We start from the raw sequence: 15,543 nt of genomic DNA, 5'->3' as shown, positions 1-15,543 counted from the left end.
TTTTACGCCTACTCCTGTAAGGTGGAGACAGCTTGTTGCCCACTGCTCCTTCCTCCTCCCACTCAAAGGCATCCTCTGAGTATAACAGTAGCAAATGCCTTGTGAGTAGCATATTATTGCAGATCGGTTCCTCGAGTTGATAACTGAGCAAAGTAGGACTCCATGAGTCCACTTCCTGTCTCACCCACATCCCAATAAACACTGCCTCCTCTGATGATTTTCTAGCTTTCAGTGGTGCTTTCATGACGTAAGCCTCACATTTTTATTCACATTCTGTAACATTGCTCACAAGGGTAGTGTGTGTTAGGAAGCACCCTTCCTTCTGGCTGACAGCTCACTAAGGTCCCTGCAGAGCACTTGCATCCTGGAAATTCTTCCAGCACTACCCAGAGTCTTCCTGCCTCGTTCTAGTGTTGGATTCTCTCCTGTCTGTATTCCATGTCTTTGTCTGTAACTGATTTATGTCCAGATTTTGGTGGAAGAGACCCTCGAATGGTTTTCTGAAAGAAAAAAAAACCTATCGGTGATGCATTTCCTGATCCCCTGAGTGGGTACAAATTGGCTTTATTCAAAGTTTGGCTACTCGTGTAAATGTGTTCCAAGGATTTAGAAAATATTTATCCATTTCCTTCTGGCTTTCGGGGTTTTTATTGAGAAGTCTGACACCATTGTTACTCCTATTTTGTTTTGTTTTACATTTTAGAGTTTTTAGGATATTTTCTATATTGTTTTGAAATCTCACAATTTGATTACTTTTGTTCACTTAATTTTCATTTATTTTGGTCACTTTTTAAATCTGAAAACTCACATCTCTTGATACTAGAAACTTTTCTAATTTTCTTTCTTTCTTTCTTTCTTTCTTTCTTTCTTTCTTTCTTTCTTTCTTTCTTTCTTTCCTCTTTCTCTTTCTTTCTTTCTTTCCTCTTTCTTTCTTTCTTTTTTTTTTCGGTTAATTCCCTCCCACTCCTTTCCCATTCTGTTTCCGGTCTTGTAACTTCTATTAGCTGGATGGCCGACTGCCTGGCTTGGTCCTCCACCGCCTTATTCTTTCTCTTATTTACTTTTCTCTGTCTTTTGGTTCTGCTTTCTGGGAACCTTCTCCTATTCTACATTCCAGGATTTAAAATCATTTTCATTTCTGTTGTCAACTATTATTATTATTTATGTTATTTTATTATAAAAAGGTCTGCCTATTCTCTGAATACGCCCTCTTTTTTTTAAGGATCATGTTGTGGTAATTATATCCATCTAAAGAAAATAATTATAGAAATTTAAAAATTGGTGTCGTTGCTTCATCACTATTTCCTTTGAGATCAGTCTTCTGTTTGTTTAATTGACCTCATATTCTAGATATTTTTCTCAAATGTCTTTTATTGGCTGCCAGTTTGTATTTAAGTGTGAGGCACTAAAAAGCTGATTAGAAACACTGTCCAGGGGCATCTGGGTGGCTCAGTTGTTTACGAGGCCAACTCTTGATTTTGGCTCAGGTCATAATCACAGGGTCCTGGGATCGAGCCCCATGTGGGGATCCCCACTCAGCAAAGTCTGCTAAGGTTCCTCTCTCCCTATGCCCCTCCCCACCTGCCCCCCCACTCTAAAATAAATAACAAATCTTTTAAAAATCAAAACAAAAAACCACACGCACACAAAAGCTCTGTCCAACCTTCCTAACTGATGGGCATCAGCGTATGTTGATAGGATGAGAAATCCCATCTTTCTTGGGGGAACTTTCAAACGTCCGTTTTTATATTTTTATGTTGTTTTCTTTCTATGGGCTCTTCAGATGCCCCAGGGCCACTCTAGTTTGGTCTTAGAGACAGAATTCTAACTCTGCGTTCTGGAAGCCAGGGAGGAAGGGGGTGGAGTGTGTGCTTTTAATCAATAAGTAGGGCACCTCACTCTTATTCTCCGCTGTTCCCAGCGTGCACAGAATCTTTGTTCCAACGTGCAGAGGGTAAGCTTTCTGCCTGTTCCCAGTTAGTTGAGTGTTAAGGGTTCCCTACCTAGGAGACCCGGGAGGAAATCGGGGGATCTAATTGCGCCTTACACCCCACGCCGACCGCCGACGCTCACCCCACGCCGACCGCCGACGCTCCTGTTCTTGCCGCCCCCTCCTTCTCTGTCACTCGCGCACGCACACCTGAAAGCACACAGTCCTTCAAAGCCAGCTGGCATCAACAATTATGGAGCGTGTAAGGGATGCTGCAGTGCAAATTGGTTTTCCTTTCTTCTGGCTTCCCACGCAACAGCCAGATTTTTTTTTTCTTTTTTCTTTTCTTTTTTATACTTATTTATTGATTTTTCGTTCCGTTAAGCCGTTCGTGCTGGGCCATCCACTTTTGACGATGCCAAACTAAGTTGACATCCCTCATCTGTTCCCGGCGTACCTTGCTCCGAAGAGGATTTCCCTTTCATTTCTTGACGGAAATATTAATGGAGAATTAGGAGGTAGTCAGTTTCCAAGCTTAGGTTACCGGAGCATTCTTTGATGGAAGAAGTTACGGCAATAATTGGTAGACAAAATGCTTAATTAAGGACATGGGATGTCACTTCATTCGGTTAGGGACACGAGATGCTATTCATCCATTCATCTGTCGCACACTAATTTTACTACGTGTCCTTTCCTGGTCTGAGTGCTGACTGCAGGTTTTACACCTGTTTTACGAAAAACAGTCTCCCCCTGTGAATTTTCATTCTAAAAGGGGATACAGACGCTCAGTAAAGGGAATAAGAAACAAGATTGTTGCAATTAAGGATGAGCATTAAGAAGATCGCTGAGTAAGAGTGGCCGCAGTGGGTATGAGGCTGGAAGGCCTTTTTGACGTTCCTGATGAGGATGTGAGCATGAGGCTCTGACAGGTGATAGTGCAGGGTGAACGAGCAGCAAGGAGACCAGAAGTGAGGTTGGGCGTGCCATTCTGGAGAGGGGTAAACAGGCCTGGCTGACAGTGGTAGGAGGCGAGGTGCGAGCCGGTGGAAGGGGGCCTCATCACGGAACCATGTAGAGCATAATGTCGTGTCGGGATTTTATTCTACGTTTAGCTGGAGGATTGAGCGAGAGAATGGCGCTCACTCGAAGTGCTAGGAAGCGAACCTGTGCCTCTGGGAGAACACGCAGAAGCAGCAGGCTGCTTTCAAAGCAAAGGCTCAGAACTGATACGATGTCCACTTGGCCACTGTCGGCTAGTCAGAGCTGGCTCTTATCCGGGAGCAAGAATTCCTGCCCCCTTCAAGGTCTTTCTGGTCAGAATGAGGATCAACTACGCATGAGACAGATTAATAAGAGAACAGCAAATTCAATAGGTGCCTCTATGAGGAATCCACACAGATGTGGAAATTCCAAAGGCAGTCAGGCAGGATGAGGTCTCTGTGTCATCCCGAACTGAGGAGAAGGGGCTGGGGTCTGGGGCTTCAGAGGAAAGGGATGCACTTCACAGGGTGATAAGAAAAGCATATGTCTGATAATTAGAGGTTTGCCCTACCATACAGACGGGTCACTCATAACATTTATCTCAGCAAGTATCTTTTATTCTGGGAAAGACCCCCAATTACATTCCTCTGTGTGAAGAAGGGGCAAAAGTTTCTCTTGAGCCCACAGGGTCTCAATTGTCTTCAGCTCAAAATAATCTTCGAGCCGGGGTGGCCCATCTTGGCCCCTACACCCTGATTCAAACATAGAGGGAAATACATGTTACGTACTTATGGAAGGATTTACAAAATCACTTTGCAACGTTATGGGTACAGGACGGAATAAAGATTCTGAGCACATTCCTTAGTCCGTATTTATTTAGTTTTGCTGTTGGCTTGTTTTACTTATTTTGTAGGAAGCATGCCCTAATGCTACATGGAGTAAACTGAAGGGCGTTTTCAGTTTGGGGAGGCTAACCAGAATTAATACATTCTGATTCTAAGAAATCAGCCCACCTGTATTTGGCAAGATCTCTTGTGTTTTTAAAGACCAGAGTTTAGCAGATAACTGCCCATATATTTCCCCAATAAATTACGGTGCTCGTAAATATGGCTTTGCAATGATGTTTTGTGGAACAGGCCTTGTAGTTGATAACTTGCTTGGGTAAATTAGGGAACAGAGTTTACATTACGCCCAGAGAAAGATGTTTCTAAATCTGCAGCTCTGAAACTAGGAGGAAGTCCTCTCATATATCAGGTTGCAAATGAATTATGGCATTTTAGTCAGTTTAGCTCCGTTTCCAGGAGGGAGCAAAAGAGACAGTATTTCTGACAACTCTTTCTAGGGAGTCCTAAACCTCAGGCATTCTAAGTAAAATAGGCATTTGAATGTTGGCAGTGTTTGGTAGGTGGTCAGAAAAAGAAAGATGATGAAAGGAAAGTCTTGACTGCATCCTGGTCATCCAGGGCATAAAAACACCACCGTGATGGTAAAGCTGAGTGCAGGGCAGGGAAGGCTGGAGATGAATGTATTGTAGCTCTCTCCTCAAATGGCTTGTGACTTTTTAACTGTAACCTCTTGGCACACACAATGCACAAGATAGTGGCACTAGCCAGATGTGGCTATTTAAGTAGAGTAATGAAATGAAACGAGATACTATAGTCTCTCAGTCACATTAACCACATTACCGCGTTCACTATTCCAAGGGTGCTGATCCGGTTTGCACCCCTTCGATAATATATGTTCAACTTCATTCCAGTACAGACCTCAGTGCATGTTTTTATAGGTGTTTACCTGAATGGATCTTGATAATGGGATAGACCACTAACCACATACCATTCCCTCATCCCCGTGGTGAGCTGGAGTCGGCTAGTCTTGGCTGAACCACGGACAATTGTTCGCATTTCAGGGATTTTGCAAGCATGTTGTTAAACAGGGCTAATGTTAAATATTAAATTATATAAAGTGGTAAGTAAGTAAGTTATGTATTTTAAAGGGAATAGTGTAGGGGCACCTGGGTGGCTCAGTCGGTTAGGTGTCTGCCTTCAGCTCAGGTCATGATCACAGGGTCCTAAGATTGAGTCCCACATCCGGCTCCCTGCTCAGTGGAGAGTCTGCTTCTCCCTCTGCCCCTCCCCCCATGCATGTACTCTTTCTCTCTCTCTCTCTCTCAAATAAATAAAATCTTTAAAAAATAGGGAATAGTGTAAACTTGTTGATTGCTAATCATTATTGATGGTATTGGAGAGATTCACATCTACTGGAAGTACATACGGTGTGTCACGGTGTGTCTCAACTGCACGTTCTGTTAACAGCCCATCAATAGTGTGACATTAGTGCTGCAGCTGATGAAGTTCTGGCTTAATGAGTACATTGGCACAAAGGTGGAGTGGTTTACAGCACATCACATATCAGCTCTGATGACAATACATTTATTGGAAAAGAGCAGATAAGTATGCATCCCTATTTGTCTAATCATGGCTGACCATCGCAGATTACCAACAGGTACAGGAGTTCAGAAACATCAGCAAAAGCATTTGGTTGGCTCCATAGAAATGACAACAGAGATCGTTGTAGATTTCATTATGTGTAAATGTTGCTACACTTTTTATATCACTGAAATAGTAAACTTATATACATGTGCATGTATTCATATTTTGAAAGTTAAATCTTTGCCAGCACACCACTGCCTCTCATTACTGTCTCCCCCACTCCTAGAGACAACCACATTCTGAGTATCCTGAATTTATCACCACAGATGAAATTTGGCTTTTCTTGGACACACTGTTTGCAGTGTGTGTATGCGTCTGTCTGTCTCTCTATGTCTGTGTCTGGTTTCTTTCACTCGACATTTCAAGAATCCACTGGTGTATTTGGGATTTGTTTCTTTGAGGTGTTGATACTATGAGAAGCATCACGTCATATGAATGTATCTTGATGATGGGCAGTTGGCTGGTTTCCAGTTTTTCACTATTATGAATGATGCTGCTACTGTGAATATTTTGTCCGTACCAGATGGAATTTCTTTTATAATACATAAAATAATCCTAAATTTTATTTAGAAAAGTCAAACTCAGTGAGGAATATGTAAAACAAAATTAGAAGGAAAAATGCTCTTTTGAGATATAAACATGTGTATCTAACTGAACGATGACACAAAGTCAAATATATATAAAATGTTTCCATATCCATAGGAAATATATATAATTTAGTGAACGATGTTTGGAAAACTAGCTACTTTTTAAAAATATTTTATTTATTTATTTGAGAGAGAGATTGAGAGAGCAAGTGGGAGGAGGTGCAGAGGGAGAGGGAGAAGCAGGCTCCCCGCGGAGCAGGGAGCCCGATGCGGGGCTCGACCCCAGGACCCTGGGATCATGACCTGAGCCGAAGGCAGACGCTTAACGACTGAGCCACCCAGGTGCCCCATGGCTATTTTTTTAATAAGAGGAGGAGGTTAGACCCCCATCTCATGCTATAAAAATAAATTGTATAAATGAAAAATGTTTTAAAAACAGTGGGGTAGGGGAAGGAGAGGGAGAAAGGCTTTTGCATTGAAATTAAGAGAAGAAAATATGTAATGATACTGTCATCTCTTTCGGTTCAGATCAGGGGGAGTTTGTGGACACAATTCCGTGGTGTGGTTAACTCTAAGATGGTTGCTTCTTGTTTACCATTGTTGTAAGTCACCGGGAGGGTGATCAGTATGCTTGAGGGATTTCACAAGGTGCCAGGCTCTTAGTGGTAAGTAGCTACAAAGAGAAAAAGTAATAACCTGCTTTTTCGTTTTTTTTTTTTAAGATTTTATTTATTTTTGCAAGAGAGAGAGTGAGTGTGCATGAGCGGAGGGTGGGGCAGGATGGGGTGGGTGCAGAGGGTGAAGCGGACTCCCCGCTGAACAGGGAGCCTGATGGCCGATGCGGGGCTCGATCCCAGGACCCTGGGATCATGACCTGAGCTGCAGGCAGATGCTTAACGACTGAGCCACCCAGGCGCCCCCTAACCTGTGGTTTTATTTCTGATACATAATGTAGTACAAGATTGAACTGGCACTACCCACATAGTCCATCATAGCATGCCATCCTGTAAATATATTGGAGACTTTAAAAAGAGCACAGCAGTTAATGAATCAGAATAGCTGCCTTGTAATCACAGATCTAAAAGTCTAGGAAAGCCACGCATGTGCGTACTCGTGTGTGTGTGTGTGCGCGCGCACACGCGTGTGTGGAATGTCAGGATTGCTGGGCTCAACATTCTGAGACAGATTTGGAAGGTGATTCTGAGGAATAGTTCTTCAGCTCCTTGGTTTTCTCACAGTGGACTTGTGACTTAGATTCTGTTAACTGGAAACTGAGGTATTGGATGACTAATAAAATAATTCTCTTAATATAATTTTCTCAAAATTTTACTGCACACTGTTCTTGAAAAACTTGTGACACTATTTACATTCACTACATTTGAAAATAAAGAAAATAAAATTGTATCTGACTTAAGTTGAAATATATTTGAATATATTTGAAGTTTTATATTAAGATAAAATTTTGTGATGTTTTGAATGAATAGATTAATCTAAAGTTTTGCCACAGAGAATATCCTGAGAGTGTCAATGTGTAATACACATAAGAGGAAGCAGTGTTGTGAACTTTAGATACATACACCCGACAGAAATTAAAACGTGGCTGTCATTAATAGTGCAATGATTTAATGTCACAGTAGAACTATCAGTGATTGTGTGAGTCCATGATTTCTCATGAAACCAGGAACCATCTTGTGAGGGAAAGATGAGGCACTATTAGCAATTTTGCAAGAAAAACAAGTGCAGATTAACACTGTCCTGAACAAGCCAGGACGTAAAGCCACCCTGGAAATAGAGAAGATACCACTTCCTTATGGTCTGGTAATCCTAAGAGAACTGTGTGTGTGCATGTCAGGTAGATCTGACGGTGAAACACACCGCAGTTAGTCGGCAGCGACTTCCTCCCAACATGGATTTTAATCTCAGCTCCTTCAGTATTTCTACCAGGGTGGGGAGCGATGGTAGGGATGATGACAACAAAGTCAGAGGATAGACTTGGAGGGAGCACTGCTGCCTGGAATCTCACCGTCCTGAACGAGACTCGGTTTCTGGGCTATAAATGGAGGGAATCAACAAAATGTAAGCTGTGGCTGTCATTTACATAGGAAAGATCCAAAATGACTTTCACAAAAAGTAGAGCATTCCCACAATTGAAACGCCCAAAAGTAGATCAGGATTTCCACACAGGCAGAAATGGAGGTCACGTGGGGTCACAGAGATTCCCTCTCTTGGTTCCCCCCCTTTTTGTTCTGTTTTCAGAGGCTCAGCAAGGTGCCCAGAGTTTTCCACAACATATGTTCTAAATATGGCAGGAAAAGCAAGTGAACATTTCAACAAAGACTTGATTTTCCCAGGTTCATTTTACCTTGTTTTGATCAGCCCTCTGATCTCCCTGTTTGAGTGAAGGAGGTATATGACTGACAGGGCCCCGGGTCAAGACTCTACGCATATTCCGGGCGCCTGGGTGGCTCAGATGGTTAAGCGTCTGCCTTCGGCTCAGGTCATGATCCCAGGGTCCTGGGATCGAGTCCCGCATCGGGCTTCTCCCTCTGCCTCTCTCTCTTTCTCTTTCATGAATAAATAAATAAAATTAAAAAAAAAGACTCTACATGTATTCCTTTTATGGAAATTGCCTCACACAAAGCTACATGGCCCTAGATTTGGGGAGGAATGTTCACCAAACCCAAATTAGGGTCTGTCCCAGAAATAGAATCCATGGCAAAAAAAATACTGATGCACACTATCATAACCTTCTCTCTTGATTTCCATTGTTTTTCTCTTTTATATCCCCATTCTCTGTATTATTTTCACTTCCTATAATTCTTTTAACTCCCTACTACTCTATTTAATATGCAGTTGACTCCATGGGTTGCAACAAGGATGGCATTGGCGGCTGGAGTCATCCAGATGGCACTGGAGACAGGTCCTCTTCTGTAGCTGCATGACCAGGAACAGTAGATTTCCTGTTTCTGTGCTCCCGTATTTTCACCTGCAAAAGGGAAACACTCGTGCTCTTTTACAAAGTTGTTGTCCTGGAAGCCTGGTGTCCTAAGTAGCAAAAAAGGTGTCTGAAGGCTCTTCATAAAAAGGGAGAAGTGCTCCTTCCTACAGGATTTTAGGAAACCGCATTGATCATGGCAGAAAGCATTTTTAAAAATCTGTGTATTTTGCACTTGTGACACACTTCAAAGTACACCCTAATATTAAAGACTGTTAAGAAAGAGAATCTCATCCCAAATATGAATTTTCCTTTGTAATTTTTTACAAGAGCTTAAAAATAAAAATCTCATTTGATTAGTTGTGTTCAAGAAGGGAAATAGCAAGACAAATACCATATGATTTCACTCATATGTGGAATTTAAGAAACAAAGCAGACAAACATAGAGGAAGTGAAGGAAATCAAGATAAAATCAGAGAGGGAGACAAACCATAGAGACTCTTACTCATAAAAAACAAACAGGGTCGCTGGAGGGGAGGCGGGTGGGGGATGGGGTAACTGGGTGATGGCCATTAAGGAGGGCATGTGATAGATTGAGCACTAGGTGTTATATGCAACTGATGAATGACTAAATTCTACCCCTGAAACTAATAATACATAATATGTTAACTAACTTGAATTTAAATAAATAAAAATTAAAAAGTAAACAAAAGAAGGGAAATAGCAGTGTTTGAAACAGTGACGAGTGTTTTTCTGTGTATGTCATTTAACAGAATTCTCAGGCAATCTATTTTGAAAAATGTTGTTATTTCTGTTGCTTATTAATTCCTATTGCTCAGTATAATTTACCTTCATCGATCCTAAGTTTGTTTAGAATTTATTTAAAAAGTACATGAATGATGAGCAGGTGAGATGCTTGGGCTGACTTCTATTCTATGTGCATCACTTGGTAAAGAATAATTAAAGTTTTCATTTTGAAAGCATTCAGCTGTGAATATAAAAACAAAAAACCCTCTGAATATGAAAAAGTATTTTTAGAGTGTTGTGAATTGATACAACCAAATGATATGTGTACAGTGACAGAGAAGATTTTCAGAGTTTTTACAATGGCAAAAAACAGTTTTTCACATTTTTCATTTAAAATTGAATTGTAGGGGCGCCTGGGTGGCTCAGTGGTTAAGCGTCTGACTTCAGCTCAGGTCATGATCCCGGGGTCCTGGGATCGAGCCCCGCATCGAGCTCCCTGCTCAGCGGGGCGTCTGCTTCTCCCTCTGCCACTCTTGTGCTCTCGAGTCTCACTCTCTCAAATACATAAATAAAATCTTTAATAAAAAATTGAAATGTATTTTGAAAAAAAATGTTTTCTATGTCGATATGGTTTCAGTGAGAGAAAAGGTAATCATTGGGAAATTATCCCCCTAATTCCTCAAGCTGACCAAATGCATGGCCGTCAGAGTCAGATTTTTTTTTTTTTAAGATTTTATTAATTTGACAGAGAGAGCGAGCGCAGGAACACAAGCAGGGGGAGTGGGAGCGGGAGAAGCAGGCTTCCCGCGGAGCAGGGAGCCGGATGTGGGACTCGATCCCAGGACCCCGGGATCATGACCTGAGCCGAAGGCAGACGCTTAACGACGGAGCCACACAGGCACCCCCAGAGTCAGATTGGTCCCCCAGTTTCACTTTTATTTTCCAGTGTGTGTCAAGCTGAATATTTAGCTTTTAAGCAATGATGAACCCACACCCTTTAGTTGAGGGGAATGTATAAATAAGAAAGAGTTTGGATCTGGAAAACCCTGCACATGTCCTGATTGCTTAGGAAAAATCCCTTGTCTTTTCTGTTCTGCTGGTACTTTTAATTTCAGTTGTTAATTTACAGTATTATTGGTAACTTTATGTGCATTTCTGTGAAAAGTTAATTTCCCAAATAAAATTTTCTAAGTATAATCAAGTTTATGACAATGGCTAAGTACAAGATTGTGTCTAAGTCTTGCATAGCAACAATGTCTGAGAAATATATGCTAGGTTATTTTCCCTCAGACTTGTAACATGATTGGGAATAAGAATATATACGCAAAAAACCAAAGGTTTATATAAAGGAAGGGTAAGAAGGAGTTATGTTGCATATACTCGGAGCCTTTAGACTTGAAGGGCATTTATTTCTCCATGGAAGCAAAGCTTGGCTAACTTGACTATTCCTAAATTTATTCTGCTAAAACAGCCTCTTTCTGTATATTCTAAAAAGTGCAGAAATGTTAAACAGAGGCTCTTATAAGTGCATTCAATTTGGTGTTAGGGCATGTGACTGTCGAGAGTTATGAAAAGGATGATGTAAGGCCAGAAGGGGACCTAGATGGGCAATACAAACTAACCTTTAAGCATTTTTAGATGAGCTGTCTTACTACTTTTTCATGGGTGATAGACATTATTTTATTTTACGTACAAGGAGAAGTAAGCACGTGGAAATGAGGTCATAGCCCTGGATAATACAGAGAATATGAGGCAGATCTGCATTTGGAAGCAAGGCCAGAGTCCGTGCTGTTAACAGCTCTATTCAGCTCCTTCCTACTCCCTGAAACTGGTGTCAAGCACGACCTTACACGCCTTCATGGTGTATTATACAACATAAGGCAGTGACTTCAGAAACCCTGGATGTCTCTGGGACCAAGAGAAACAACTGGGACTATAAAGGAAGTCCTACCTTAGTCCCAGCTGAAAGGGATTTGAGGGAGGGGATGTACACAGATGCTCCCAACTCAGTGTTTACAAAGTTGCTAACAGTTAGGAACTAACAACAGTTACTGTACTGGGAAGTCCTGGCTAAGAAGTGATCCTTCCCAGTTGATGACAAGACAACTGGCATCCATCAGTTGACATCAGGAAACCTAAAAAAGTGTGATGCTAAATTTCATTTTCCCCTCCACCTAGGAGTGCTGAATTTTATTCACGTAAGCTGTGCTGTATCCAGTAAGTTCAAACTGCTCAGTCCAGAACTAAATTAACAAGGAGGAAGGTGAATGATGTACTCAAATTAAGTGATTTCAGAACTCTCTTTCATTTCAGTGATGCTGAGGTCAACAGAGACACGGAGGAGCTCACAGGCGGAGGACTACCCGCTGCACATAACCACCTACTATTGGTGGTTGCATCTTGCCTGAGGAGACACCACCTTATGCCTGGACTTTGTTAGGGAGAAATGCCTCGGTACTGACCAGAAGGTTACTTAATTGTCTTTCTTTAATTTTCAAATTCTTAATGCCGTTTTACTGCTTCATAATGGCTTCATTGTTCTATCTATCCTACTTAGATATTCTTTATCCTGCTAGATGCTCGGAGCTAATGAGTCTAAGATCATGGATTTGAGGCCTTTGGGAGCCAATTAGCTTTCATATATTGTATAATTCCAGACTGTGCCTGAATCCTAGGCAGGAATCCACAGCGGTTGTGTTGATAACCCAAAGACACAAGGGAAAAAAAAAAAAAAAAAAAACCTAGTGCATTAAACTCAATAGGCCTGCCATACCGCCTGGGAAAAAGCTCTCTCAAGTGAAGGTCCAGTTGCAGTGGCCGGGAGCACCACGAGCGCATGGTCACACAGCGGCACACAACAGAATCTCGGAGCGAGGAGCCTGCGAGACTGACTGTATTCACGTAGCTTGCTGTTGAGATGTGAGGACAGCCTGGTATTTGAATCCTCACAGCAGAGTGGTTAAAGCATGCCCAGCTTCCAAACCAGAGAAAAGAGCAGATTTGGAAGAAGGAACGAAGGGGCGAGGGAGACAACTCTGTTCAGCACCATGTGGGCAAGAAGGAAGAAACAAGTGAGCACAGAAAAAACACGACAACTAAACATCTCCAAACAAAACGGTAGCAATAAATACAAATATATACATGCAGATTCATATAACTCATCAGTGAAAAGGCAGAAATTGTCACAGTGGATTTAAAGCAAACCCAGCTATGCTATTTGCAAAATACATCCTTAAAGCAAAAGGGCAGATGCAGTTTGTAAGTAGAAGAATGAAAAATATGCCCATGGAAACAAGAAGAAAAATGAAAGTGGCACACTATATAAATACCAGATAATACTGGGATTATGGAAAGAAAAATCTAGAGGCACACTGGGTATATGAGGTTAAAATTTTAAACCCATGAAGAGGAGAAAAGTTCTAAACTTGTATGGACCTAAATACATTATTTTTAATATATATAAAACCAACAGTGCTGTAAAGAGTAGACAGATATACCATGATTATAGAAATTTCTGTCATACTTCTCTCAGTAGTTGGTAGATCAAAATGACCAGAAAATAAACCAACATAAAGGCAATATAAGTTGATTTACAAGCTTTATCTATTCAATCGATTTCCATTGCTCCATCTAATAACTGGAAAACACATGTTTGCTTTTCAGGCACATTTTTACAAAAATTTACAACACATAAAACCATAAAGCTAGTCCCAACAAATTTCAGAAAAATCTATATCACAGAGAATATGTCCTTTGAAGACAATGCTATTAAGCTAGAAATCAATGACAACAAGATATCTTATAAAAATTCATATACTTGAGATTAAACATCTAAATAACTTTTAAGTCAAAGAAGAGCTCATAATAGAAAGTAAGTAATACTTAAAATTGAAATGAGAACATCACACATCGAATGCAGGCAATGTACCCAAAGCAGTATTTAAAGTCAATTTAGTATCTAATGTTTATATTGAAAAAAATGCTGAAAATTAACAAGTCATCAGAAATATATAAAGGAGGGGCACCTGGGTGGCTCAGTCGGTTAGGCGGCTGCCTTCGGCTCAGGCCATGATCCTGCGGTCCTGGGATCGAGCCCCACGTCTGGCTCCCTGCTCAGCGGGGAGTCTGCTTCTCCCTCTCCCTCTGCCTGCCACTCTGCCTACTTGTGCTCTCTCTCTCTCTCTGTCAAATAAATAAATAAAATCTTTAAAAAAAAAGAAATGTATAAAGGAAACAAACTGGAAGAATGTAAGGGGAAGAAAATGATACTTAAGATAGAGGTTAATAAAATAGAATATATACAATAAAGAAGTTTAACATTTTTATTATTACCAAAACTGAGAATAATACTAAACTTTTTGTACAGTTGACCACAAGGGGGGAGAAAGATTGACTATATAAATAAACAATATTAGGAAAGGAAAGGGGAACTTAATATAGATTCAACACAAATTAGGTTTAAAAAATATTTTGAAATACCCTGAAGATATATTTAGGTCAAAAATTCAAATACTGAAAGTTAAAAAAAAACAAACAAATTTAAGTTATAAAGACTAACTCAAGATTATATAGAAAATCTGAATGTTTTTATAAACATTACCAAACTGAACTGGTGATTTAAAATATTTTGATAGAAATACACCACAATGACTGTTTTAATGGAATGTTCTACCCAACACTCAAGGCACAACCAACACTTATGTGATCAAGGAAAACGCTCGTCTTCTGTAAACCGTGAAGCGGTTATGTCTAAATGGCATGAATGGTCCTTACACTGCTCATGTGCTCACGATACAAACATATATATATATATATATATATATATACATATATATGTTTATTTATTTATTTCTGTCTCATTGCCTTCCCACATTTTAAAATGAAACTAAACTCCTCACGCAGAACATTCCTGGCTGGCTCTCAGACTCTCATTCCTGGCTGACACCTGCTTGCGTTCTCCTGGGCCAGCCCCATAGTTTTCAGAATATCACTCCCGACCATAAGCATCTCTTTCTATAAGTGAACTAATTCTGGTTCTCACTTTATATCCTATATAACTCTTTTCCTTATGGTTAATTTGTAGTAACTAACCCCCTCTTTTCCTCTAACCCTACATTGGCTATGATACCATTATTGATTGCCTGCTCCATTGACTTTGTGGTTTGCAGTGTTAAGTATGAAATGTTAATATTTGATCTTTGAGAGGAATCTAACTTCACTCATTGCTATTTAGAAATATTTATCCTCCTTTGCAAATACATTAAAAAGCCACTCATTCAGAAGCAATACTTGGGTAGAAAGAGGAGAAAAGTAATCAGTATTGACCTCTTCGCTAAGCACTTAGACTAGGATCGGTAGCCTTATGTAAATTTTTCCTTAAATGTTCATCATTTCCAAATGAATTATTCACTTCACAACTTTTTTTCTGTGTGTTTTATCACAGGGAATGCAAATGATGACATTACAGTGGAATTTAAATTCCAGTTGAAAAAAGTACCACATTTTACCCCTCAGTGACCAATTATACTCTCTTTACTGACTTTTTTCTAACTTCTGTGTCTGTTTGGGAGGGGCATTCTGCACCCCTGGACTCCGGCCTCTTCTTGGCTGTGAGGTTGACCAGTTACCCACACAGAACCTCCCTTCCCACAGCCCCGTTCCCGCAGCCCCTGCCTTCAGCACCTGCCTGGCCAGTGTGCAGGGCTGACACTAATCTCTGGGTCCTCCATTCACGTGGTCTTGTGTTCTCAAACCCATCCACGTGTTATTACTTATCTTCTCACAGACCCAGAAACTTCCAGGCGTGAAAGTGGTAGGGATTCCAGAATCTCCAGAATCTGTCATTCCTAGGAATCATGAGACCCATGCATTTAA

This window comes from Eumetopias jubatus, unplaced genomic scaffold (assembly GCF_037043125.1).
Source record: "Eumetopias jubatus isolate StellerSeaLion01/CBP00866 unplaced genomic scaffold, mEumJub1_p1.0 scaffold_17, whole genome shotgun sequence".
NCBI classification, from domain to species: domain Eukaryota; kingdom Metazoa; phylum Chordata; class Mammalia; order Carnivora; family Otariidae; genus Eumetopias; species Eumetopias jubatus.
Note: the sequence above shows the minus strand (reverse complement) of the source record.